Source organism: Tachyglossus aculeatus, chromosome X1 (genome assembly GCF_015852505.1).
Source record: "Tachyglossus aculeatus isolate mTacAcu1 chromosome X1, mTacAcu1.pri, whole genome shotgun sequence".
NCBI classification, from domain to species: domain Eukaryota; kingdom Metazoa; phylum Chordata; class Mammalia; order Monotremata; family Tachyglossidae; genus Tachyglossus; species Tachyglossus aculeatus.
Window position 1 is genome coordinate 46,506,597 of NC_052101.1, and position 11,596 is coordinate 46,518,192.

Here is an 11,596-nt window from a genome sequence, read left to right on the forward strand (position 1 = left end):
AACTGTGTCCAACATGATTAGTTTACATCTACTCCAGCACTTAGTATCATGCCTGGCACATAGTAAGTTCTTAACAAATTCCATTTTTGAAAAAAATTGAGATAATTGGCTATCACTGTTTTCTTTTTTAAAATGAAGTATTTACATTTAGCAAACCTGATTAATCACTACTTAATTTAAACGATCACATTGACAGTACTTGTTTAATATTAATGGCACCTGATACGGTATGCAGCTTATTAAAGGTCCTTGGAAGTAAATTTCCAGATGTCTTGGCTTCCTGTGTGATCTTTTTCAAAATTTCATTCTAAATGAAATATTTCATTTCCCCCTTGGTTGTGATTAAGTGTCTTGTTCCTCAGTTAGAAATAAACCTCTCTGGAGCTCAGTTTGCTCACCAGTAAAATGGGAATGACATCTGCTCTCAAATTGTAACCCCATTTTGGGGGATTGGGACTGTGTCTAATGTGATTATCTCATATCTTCCTTAACACTTAGCACAGCGTTTGATACTTTAGTACTTAATAAACACCTAATATGAGGTAATTTCACTATATTTCACAGAAAAAGATAGTTCGTATTTTCCTTAGACTTCAACAGTGGTTGACCATGAACCATGGTTAGTCCACAAAAATAGGAACCAAAAATATTCATCCATTCATTCAATCGTATTTATTGAGCGCTTACTGTGTGCAGAGTACTGTACTAAGCGCTTGGGAAGTACAAGTTGGCAACATATAGAGATGGTCCCTACCAAACAGTGGGTTCACAGTCTAGAAGGGGGAGACAGACAACAAAACAAAACGTATTAACAAAATAAAATAAATAGAATAGTAAATATGTACAAGTTAAACCTATGTAATTTCCCACTTTCCCATCCAACATGGCAGTTTTGCCTATTGATCTTTGTGAGAGGAACCCAGCAAGGAGAGTTTACAACAGATTAGACTGCTTGACTCCTCCTTCTGAGTTAGAGAGGACAGTGATCCAGTCAGATTATTCCACTTTCCCAGAGCTTTGTCCTCCCTAGGAGTCTTGGGCCACAGGGTAGGCCCAGGCGCTTAGTACAGTGCTCTGCACACAGTAAGTGCTCAATAAATATGATTGAATGAATGAATGAAAGATGTCTGTGACAGCTGGATATCTCTGAGTTCCTGCTGTAGTGGGCCCCAAGTAGGGCACCATGACATTGCCCCCTGTCCCAGGTTTAGTTTTTTCATTTTTTGCTGCTTCTTTAATCCTTTAAATCCCTTTCCCTGGACCTGCCCTTAGTGGCTTCCCCCCACCCTTCTTTTTCAACCTTAAATTGCTTGTCCTCTTACAGCAGGGAAAGGTTCCTCAAACTGCTTCCCTACACCCAAGATAATAATAATAATAATAATGGCATTTGTTAAGCGCTTACTTATCAAAGCCACAGGGGCCACATGGCACCCAGCTTCCTCCCCTATGCAGGTCCCAGCTGCTGGGATAGACTGTGAGCCAGTTGTTGGGTAGGGAACACGGAGAAGCAGCATGGCTCAGTGGAAAGAGCCCGGGCTTTGGAGTCAGAGGTCATGTGTTCAAATCCCAGCTCCACCACTTAAAAGCTGTGTGACTTTGGGCCTCAGTTACCTCATCTGTAAAATGGGGATGAAGACTGAGTCCCCCTTGGGACAAACTAATCACCTTGTTAACCTCCCCAGCACTTAGAATAGTGCTTTGCACATAGTAAGCGCTTAATAAATGCTATCATTATTATCATTATTATTAGGGACTGTCTCTATATGTTGCCGACTTGTACTTCCCAAGCACTTAGTACAGTGCTCTGCACACAGTAAGTGCTCAATAAATGCAATGGAATGAATGAATGAGAGAACAGGCGTGTGGGATTCTGGTGCTTAGAGGAGAAAGGGGCTGTCAGGGGAGCACTGAGTCTGGAGGTTTAAAGGAGGGTGGGGTGGAAGGAATCATGAAAGAAGATAAAAAGTAATTAAACATACCTGGCCTGACAGGTGTGCCTGCAAAGAGTAAATTGACTTTACCATAAGCAGCCAGTGAACATTGTTCATTTGATTGGCCAACAGTCCTCCTTCTGAGAAGCACTCTAGCTCTCTGTGACTTTGCCCCCCTCCTGGCAGTCATGACTGGTAGTTAGGCAAAATTTCTTTATTAACTAGCCCCTCCCATTTTCCCCAAGTACAATAGAGTGCTTGTTTATGCCATTTCATTTTTTTAAAGCTGTCAGTTCTAACCAGAGGGATCAGTCTCTGAGAAGGGATTCTTTCCTAGTAAAGTTTTCATAGTGAATTTGTCTCTCGGATAGGATATTGTTATGGGGTAGAGTTCCCTGGTTGTACATTGCATGGAAAGCTTTCATCTTTAACTTTGATTCTGTTAAAGTCTCATTCAGTCATTTCATCACTCTTTTCCGATGTAAGTTTATCCCTATGCTAAGTGGCTATCTTTAACACAGCTAATTCTTCGGAAAAAATATTCCATAACTAGTAAATCTAGTTCTTGGAATTTGACATAAATTCTCTCTTTACATTATATCATCGTTTACATTTATGGAATAATGCCATCATAAATTCCACACAAAAAAAGAAATGAACACTCAGTATTTCTACTTTCCTTTCAAATGTATGTAGTATAGATTTAAAACTTGAGAATTGACCAAAAAACTGCGTGTTTGTTCAAAATGAATTTTTCATATGTATGAACTTTTTCCTCTGAGCCCATTTGGCAAACCTGAACCTATGTAATCAAAATGTTCAAATGGATGTTGAAAGGGACATTTAAGTAGCCATCTTTGGTATTCCTATACTAATTCAGGGACCTATATTTAAGACTAGAACTCCTTCAGAGCAAATTGTGATACTTCTATCTCCTTTTCCCCCACAGATATACTATCATGATGGATTGACTGAGGGCAAGAGAGTTATGACTGAATCTTTCAGTTTCCTTCCAAAGTCAAATGACAGGTGAAGCAAAATACACTGAACAAGTTTGCCTGGTTGAAATTTGTAACCTAAAATAAATATATGAAAATTGATAGATATTATTAATATTTTTGTAGCTCAAAGTAGGTTGGATCTTGTTCTCAAATGTTCCATACGTTAAATAGCCATTTCATTTTGAGCAGTCAAGTTGAGTTCTAAATGTTGTCCTAAAAGCAAAAGATTAAAAAAGTATGTGTGACATTTAAAATAGTTGAAAGGAATTTGTAAAATTGTTTGTGTTGTAGGTTCATAAGTACGATTAGGTTGTTGTCAGAGTTTATTTTCGTCATGCTGTATTTCAATTAAATGTGATAAAATCTTCAAGAATTAGAAAATGAGAACCTTTTTATTAAGCTATATTTAACTGAATTTAATTGAATCCGCATGAGTTGGGGAGAGAGAGAGAGAGAGAGAGAGAGAGAGAGAGAGAGAGAGACCTAATTCCAGTTCGGTTTAGCTCCAAGAAATTCTACTCCACAGCTTGCTAAAGCAGCGAAAGCCTGGCCCATCCAACCAATGACATACCAAATATTCCATATATTACATCATCTGAAAAACTTTCATTGGCTGATCATATCCTTGGGAAAAGACATTACATTTTGCAGCTTAACCCCTCCGTAATGTTTACTTAGTTCCTAAAAGTAAACGGTAATGTTGGCTCAACAAACCCTTGTATTTACACTAATAGAATTAAATTTATTTATACTTGCCATTTTCTAAACAAAGTCCACTCAGTTGAAAACATCCATAAATACTGATTTTTGCAAGTTATAGCTTGTCCATTTGAAAACAGTTTTGATGCTGTTTATATCAAGCTCTTTTAGTACATTTGTCTGTCTAATTGCGAGTTAAATAAATGAATAAAATAATGATGGCATTTGTTCAGCGCTTACTATGTGCAAAGCACTGTTCTAAGTGCTAGGGGGGATACAAGGTGATCAGGTTGTCCCATGTGGGGCTCACAGTTTCTCCATCCCCATTTTACAGATGAGGTAACTGAGGCTCAGAGAAGTTAAGTGATTTGCCCAAGGTCACATAGCAGATATAATAATAATAATGATGGCATTTATTAAGCACTTACTATGTACAAAGCACTGTTCCCGGAGCCAGGATTAGAACCCATGACCTTTGACTCCCAAGCCCAGGCTCGTTCCACTGAGCCATGCTATGTCCCCATTCCACAATTATATATTTCCTTATTTACTATGAAACTCAAATGTGTGCTTTACTGTGAAACTCATATGTGTGCCTGATGACTTTTCCACCTGGAAAAGTAGTCAGGATATGCAGCTGTGTGGATGCCTTAGGAAGGCAGAGGGTAGAGAGTTATTTTCCTGAGCCTTTTGGGAAAGGGATATAATCTTCTCCTTGTGCTAATCTGTAAAATCAGCCTTTCTCCCAGTACTCTTCTTTGTTAAACCTGACCTTGCTAAGCCCTTATGCTAAAACCATCTAGTATTAGCTCAGTATGAAGTAAATTTCAGTGCTTTTATGCAGTAAAATTGGTGGGGGTAGTTCAAGACACAGGGACTCGGCAAAAAACAAAGCAAGAGTGTAAATGTTTGGCAACCAAATGAGCAGAAAACTGAAGCAGAGCATTAAAACGAATAATGTTTGCGTCTGTTATTTCGAACAGTGACAAACCCTCTAAGCACACATCTCTAATGATTAAGTTTTGGTAGGGTAGAAGTAAAAAAAGAGTGGTGGCTGAAGTGAGTTTTAGATCTCCATTTTAACAGGTGGCTATTTTGAGCCTCCAGTTCATACGTTACCTTAAACCTGGTCGCCTGCTACAATTCATAAATCCTTTTATGAAGGCATATGCACCTGTTAGATTAATAAAATGCAGAAGCCTTTAATCACAGGTCAATATGAGTTGGGCATCTTTCATAAATGCAGGAATTGGAAAGTTACTGGATTTGTACAATGTTGGGTTTTTTTTTGCCGTAGACAAAGGCCAATCAGATCTCTTTAGCCTAGAAAGTATTCATAAGAAACAAATGGCAGCTATGATTGTTTTTGTTGGCTCTTCCCACTTTGTAAATTGTAACAGATAAGGAGAGTTTAGGGTTGTCCTAAACTCATACTTTCTTGAATCAGAGACACTGCATCAGAATTTGATATCAATTATTTCAAGCCTTTCAGTATTCAATTGTGATATTAGAGCACAAGTGCAAGTATACTTGTTTGCTGTGTGACCTTGGGCAAGTCTCTTAGCCTCTCTGTGCCTGTTAGACTGTGAGTTCCACGAGGGACATGGACTGTGTCCAACCTGAATAGCTTGTATCTACTCCAGTGTTTAGTAGAGTGCCTGGCACTTAGCGCTTAACAAATACTATACATAAATATATATATATATAAATACTATACATATATATATTTATATATATATAATATAGAAATTTTAATTATATATGTATATGTATAATTAAAATTTGTAAAAAGTTGATAACTCAATCTTTTAAAATAAATACTTCTTAGATTTAAATCTATTGGTTAAATCTCCAACTTTTTTTCACTGCAGTATTTATAAGCACTCACAACCGGTGCATAGGGTGTAATGTGTACATCTAATAATAGTGTACGTCTAATTATAATGAAGAGGCATGGCCTTGTGACAGAGCCCCATGTGGAACAGGGACTGTATCCATGACAACCCAGCACTTAATACAGTACCTGGCACATAGTAAGCTCTTAACAAATATAAAAAAAAAATGGTATTTAAGTCCTTACTATGAGTCAAATGCTGTACTAAGCTCTGGGGTAGATACAGGATAAGCAGGTTCCATATGGTGCTTACAGTCTAAGTAGGAGGGAGGACATGTATCGAATTCCCATTTTACAGATGAGAGAACTGAGGTACAGAGAAGTGAAGTAACTTGCCCAAAGTCACACAGCAGAGAAATGACAAAGCTGGGATTAGAACCCAGGTCCTCTGACTTCCAGGCCTGTGCTCTTTCTGCTAGGCCATGCTGTTTCTTGTATCTATACAAAGAGTTTGCATTTATCTGTGTACACTAAACCACTCACAGAAAGCCATGCTTCTGAGAAGGAGTAAAACAAGTGAGAAGCTGGATTTGTATACTGTAAATTCAGATATAAGGAAGTCTGCCAAGTACATCTGGATAGACTGCAGCACTGTGTTGGGAGAAATGGTTGGGTACATCAGGGCACGTTGAATGCAGGGTGAGTACTCAATTTCCTTATAGCTGGATTCTTCTGTTTTCCCCCTCTAGATTGGAAATGCATTATGGGCAAGAAACATGTCAGACAGTTCCATTGTGTTATACTCTTCCCAGCATTTAGTGCGGTGATCTGAACATAAACACTCAATAAATACCATAGATGATGATGATGATGATAACTATTAAAAAAATAAGACCACATAGATGCTCAGGATTTCGCAGATACTGTCAATTTGGCAATAATCCAGAGCTCCAAGAACCCATGTTGCCAAGTGGATAGAGCACAGGCCTGGGAGTCAGAAGGACCTGGGTTCTAATCTCAGCTCGGCCACTTGTCTTCTGTGTGACCTTGGCCAAGTTACTTCAATTCTTTTTGCCTTAGTTACCTCATCTGTAGAATCGGGATTAAGACTGTGAGTCCCATGTGGGACTGTAAACTCACTGTGGACAGGGAGTATGTCCATTATATTGTTGTATTGTACTCTACCAAGTGCTTAGTACAGCACTCTGCACATAGCGTTCAATAAATACGATTGACTGACTGACATGAACTGTGACCAAGCTGTTTAGCTTGTGTCTATCCCAGTGCTCAATACAGTTCCCGGCACCTAATAAGTTCTTAACAAATACTATAAAAAATAGCCCCAGATTGCTGTCAATTTCCTCTTGGCTCTATATTCCCAAATCCTTGCTAGGACCTAAATTTGGGGGACAGTCTCCCAATAAGTATGTGGTTCTGTACTCAGTCTGAAACTCAAATTTTTTAAATTGCCTGTTACCTGGTTTCTGCATAAAGGTGGCAAACTTCTAGATAGTTTTTCATTCATGCAAAGAGATGTAACTTCTTTCATGGCTCTAGTTAATCAATCAGTCAGTGGTATTTATTAAGCACTTAGTTTATGCAGAGCAATGCACTTGGGAGAATACATAACAGTTGGTAGATCTGATCCCTGCTCCCTATTTCTGTCTTCTCTGTCTTGCTGCCAGTCTCACTCACATGTCCTGCCTCGGGTCTAAAATGCCCTCCCTCTTCATATCCAACAGACAGTTACTCTATCCCCTTCAAAGCTTTATTGAAGGCACATCTTCTCCAAGAGGCCTTCCCCGACTAAGCCCTCATTTCTTCTTTTCCTGCTCCCTTCTGCGTCACCCTGACTTGCTCCTTTGATTCATTCCCCTGTCCCAGCCACACAGCACTTATGTACATATATGTAATTTATTTATATTAATGTTTGTCTCCCCCTCTAGACTGTAAGCTCACTGTGGGCAGGGAATGTGTCTTACATTGTTATACTGTACTCTACTAAGAGCCTAGTACAGTATTTTGCACACAGTAAGCACTCAATAAATACCATTGATTGAAGGATCTTAATCTAACAGGGGAGGTAGACATTAAATTATCAGGAAGGGATTGTAAAAAGTGGATTCAAAGCCCATCCTCCCTCCTACTTAGACTGCGAGCCCCATGTGGGATAGGGACTGTGTCCAAACAGATTAACTTGTACCTACCCTAGGGCTTAAAACAGTGTTTGGCATGTAGTAGGCATTTAAATAGCATAATCATCATGACCTTCATAGAGACAACTCATTTTCTCCATTGGGTGGATCACGGCCACTTACCTCCAGGAGCCTGTGGCTGCCTCAGCTTTTGCAGATGAGCTAGTCAGCATAGGGTCATGGAAATTCTCCACTTTTCCCAAGACTAATAATAGATGCTGTGAGCATGATCTAGGCTGAACAGGAGTAAGCGAAAGAGAGGAACTTACTTCCACTTTATCAGCTGACAGACATGAGACACTCATGGAACGGGGAACAATTTCTTCCTGCCCGTTCAGTGGGTGGCCAGTTTCAGGAAACCTAGAGGTCCCTTCTAAGCTCTGATCCATTCCACAAACCTCTGGAAAACAGAGAAAGATTGCTCATGGTTGTCCCACAGAAGCAAGGTTGGGCTCTCCTCGGGGTTCTGAGAAATAAAGCCACTTTGACCAGTCAGTGGTATTTATTGTGTGCCTACTGTGTGCTGAGCATTGCACTAAGCAGTTGGGAGAATGGAATACAACATATTTGGTAGACACTTTCCCTGTCCATGGGTGCTTAATCCCACGGAAGAGGTAGCTCAGTCTAGTGGAAAAAGCATTAGCCTGGGAGTCAGTGGACCTGGGTTCCAGTCCTGGCTTTGTCACTTGCCTGCTGTTTGACCTTGGGCAAGTCACTTAAATTCTCTATTTCTCAGTATCATCATCCTTAAAATGGGGGTTTAATAGCTGTTATCCCTCCTACATAGACTGTGAGCCCTCTGTGGGTTGTGAGAAGATATATTTGTTATATATATCTATGTATATGTATATATAAAACAACCCTATATATAGGGTTATGGATGCTGTAAGCTCATTGTAGGCAGGGACTGTGTCTGGCACCTTTGTTGTAATGTATAATGTACTCTCCCAAGTGCTTAGTACAGTGCTCTGAATACAGTAAATGCTCAATAAATACCCTTGATGATGACTGATGATGAGGCACTGTTAGGTTGACAGTTGTTTAAGGACCATCCCTTTGGCTAACTTAAAATTTAAAGAACTCTGGATACAGAAATTAACCTTCTAGGCTGCCAGTTTTTCTCTTTATAACAAGCATGACTTCAGGGTGATAGCATAAGTGTCTTTCAGTGTGCAGGGCAAAATAGATCATATGATTAAGATGTGGTGAATTGCATTCTGAGAGAAACATGGACTGCTATAGAATGTAGCAAGAAACAGTGGTAGTAGTATGAGTAGCAGGACAATTGATGAGAATTTAATCAACAATTAGCGAAAGTTTGAAAGCAATTTTGAGAATGCTTCGCCAAAGTGGACCGGACAGATTTGAAGTGTATTTGAGTTTTCCCAGTTTCCCATTTGACAGTGTTCTAAGGGAGGACCATGGATATGTGTAGCAATAATGCCTACTTTTGACCTAGTTCCAGTAGCAACTAGTGGATGTATAATTGGTCCTGCCCCCAAAAGCTGACCATTTCAGTCAGTCAGTCAATCGTATTTATTAAGCACTAACTGTATGCAGAGCACTGTACTAAGCACTTGGGAGAGTACAATATAACAGACTCATTTCTGGCCCACAACAAGCTTTCAGTCTAGAGGGTAAGACAGACATTAATATAAAGAAATAAATTACAGTTATGTACATAAGTACTGTAGGGCTCTTTCTATTGAAATGAGAATATCATCACCTCCACGGGCTTGGCATCATGGGGCTGAGACTGTTAACTTTGTTCCCCTAGATTTTGGGACAGGGTGGGCAGCTGTGACTAAACCAGTCTGCCTCTTGGGATTGGAAAGGGGTCAGAGGTGGAGCTGGGCTAGTGACTCCACCTCTTTCCTCAATCAATCATTTATTGAGTGCTTACTGTTTACAGAGAGCACTGTACTAAACCTTTAGAAGAGTTCAGTATTACAGAGTTGATAGACATATTCCCTTCCCTGAAGGACCTTGCAGTCTAGAGGTGAGTTTGCAGTCTAGCAAGTCAAGGCCCAGTATCTGGAGGGTTCTGGTCTCCCTCGGTGACCAGGGTTGGCCCAGAGATTACTGTTGCTTGGAAATAGTTATGGTATTTGTTAAGCTCTTACTATGTGCCAGGCACTGTATTAAGCACTGGGGTAGATCCAAGTGAATTGGGTTAGACATAGTCCCTGTCCCACATGGGGCTCACAGTCTCAATCCCCATGTTACAGATATAACTGTGGCACAGAGAAGTGAAGTGACTTGCCTAAGGTCACACAGCAGCCAAGTGGCAGAGCTGGAATTAGAACCCATGACCTTCTGACTCCCAGGCCCTTGCTCTATCCACTACACCTTACGGCTTCTCAAATCTGTTGAGGATGAGTCATCTAGAGCTGCTGCCAAAGCTGTTGAAGCCACAAGGGGTGGGACAATCTCTGTACCCCTTCCTGTCATCGATCAAGCTGCAGTGGTGACTCTAGCTCAGGTGACTTCCCTTGGGCTGACCCCCGAAAGTGTCCAGAGTTTCCCCGATAACTCTCGTCGACTTTTCTCAAGGGCCCCGGAGGTGAGAAGAAGCCCTTTCCCAGCCTACAGCCCAGATGAGCAGTGGCAGTGGCGATGGAGGAGTAAGAGAAGATATGGCAGGGAGGGTGAGTTATTTCATTGAGCCCCTCCTGGGGATAGAGGGTACTGTACTCAGCGCTTGGGGGAACACAATAGAATTTTACTGTAATTCATTCATTGTCAGTCGCATTTATTGAGCACTTAATGTGTGCAAAACAGTGTTACTAAGCTCTTGGGAGAGTACAGTATAACCCATAACGACCTCACAGTCTAGAAGATATATACATAAGTGCTGGGGGGGTGGGAGGGAGGATGAATGAGGAAGCAAGTCAGGGCGACGCAGAAGGGAATGGGAGAAAAGGAGAGGAGGGCTTAATTCAATCATATTTATTGAGTGTTTACTCTGTGCAGAGCACTGTACTAAGCACTTGGGAAGTACAAGTTGGCAACATATAGAGATGGTCCCTATCCAACAATGGGCTCACAGTCTAGAAGGGGGAGACAGACAACAAAACAAAATATGTAGACAGGTGTCAAAACCATCAGAAATAAATACAATTATAGCTATATAATAATAATAATAATTTTGGTATTTGTTAAGTGCTTACTATGTGCAAAGCACTGTTCTAAGCGCTGGGGAGGATACAAGGTGATCGGGTTGTCCCATGTAGGGCTCAACCTTAATCCCCACTTTACAGATGAGGTAACTGAGGCCCAGAGAAGTTAAGTGACTTGCCCAAAGTCACACAGCTGACAAGCGGAAGATATATGCACATCATTAACAAAATAAATAGGACACGGAAGGCTTCTTGGAGGAGATGTGCCTTCAATAAGGTTTAGAAGTCGGGGAGAGCAGTTATCTGTCCGATATGAGGAGGGAGGGTGTTCCAGGTCAGAAGTAGTATGTGGGCAAGGGGTTGTGGTGAGATAGACGAGATGGAAGTACAGTGTCTTTAAGGAAAGCAGCATGGCCAAGTGGGAGGCTATACTGTAAGCTTGGTGTGGGCAGGGAATGTGTTTGTTTATTGTTGTATTCTCCCAAGTGCTGTGTGCTTTGCACACAGTAAGCGCTCAATAAATATCACTGAATGAATGAATGAAAGAATATGGTACTCCCAGCTCTGAGATGCCCCTTTGTAACCTAGAGCAAATCACTTAACTGTCCACAGTTTCCACCTCAATCCCCATTTTACAGATGAGGTAACTGAGGCTCAGAGAAGTGAAGTGACTTGCCGAAGTTCACACAGCAGACAAGTGGTGGATCTGGGAACAGAACCCAAGACCTTCTGACTCCGAGGTCCGTGCTGTATTCACTACCCCATGCTGCCTGTGGGTTCAAGGGTTTGTGCTGCCTTTAGGCTTGCGATACAAGAA

General features: G+C 40.8%; 1 protein-coding gene across 8 annotated transcripts in view; it reads left to right on the forward strand.

The window, feature by feature from the left end:
• The window catches only part of MEIKIN (meiotic kinetochore factor), a 46,316-nt gene extending 36,022 nt beyond the window's left edge, over positions 1 to 10,294 (forward strand). For 7 of the 8 annotated variants that reach the window (XM_038740066.1, XM_038740059.1, XM_038740064.1 and 4 more), the window contains one exon: positions 2,881 to 3,260. The gene's annotated coding sequence lies outside the window, so the exon portion shown is untranslated. Of the gene's footprint in view, positions 1 to 2,880; positions 3,261 to 10,213 lie in introns of those variants that run through there. The other variant, XR_005447702.1, reaches the window with a different exon arrangement.
• Positions 10,295 to 11,596: the final 1,302 nt, after the last annotated feature.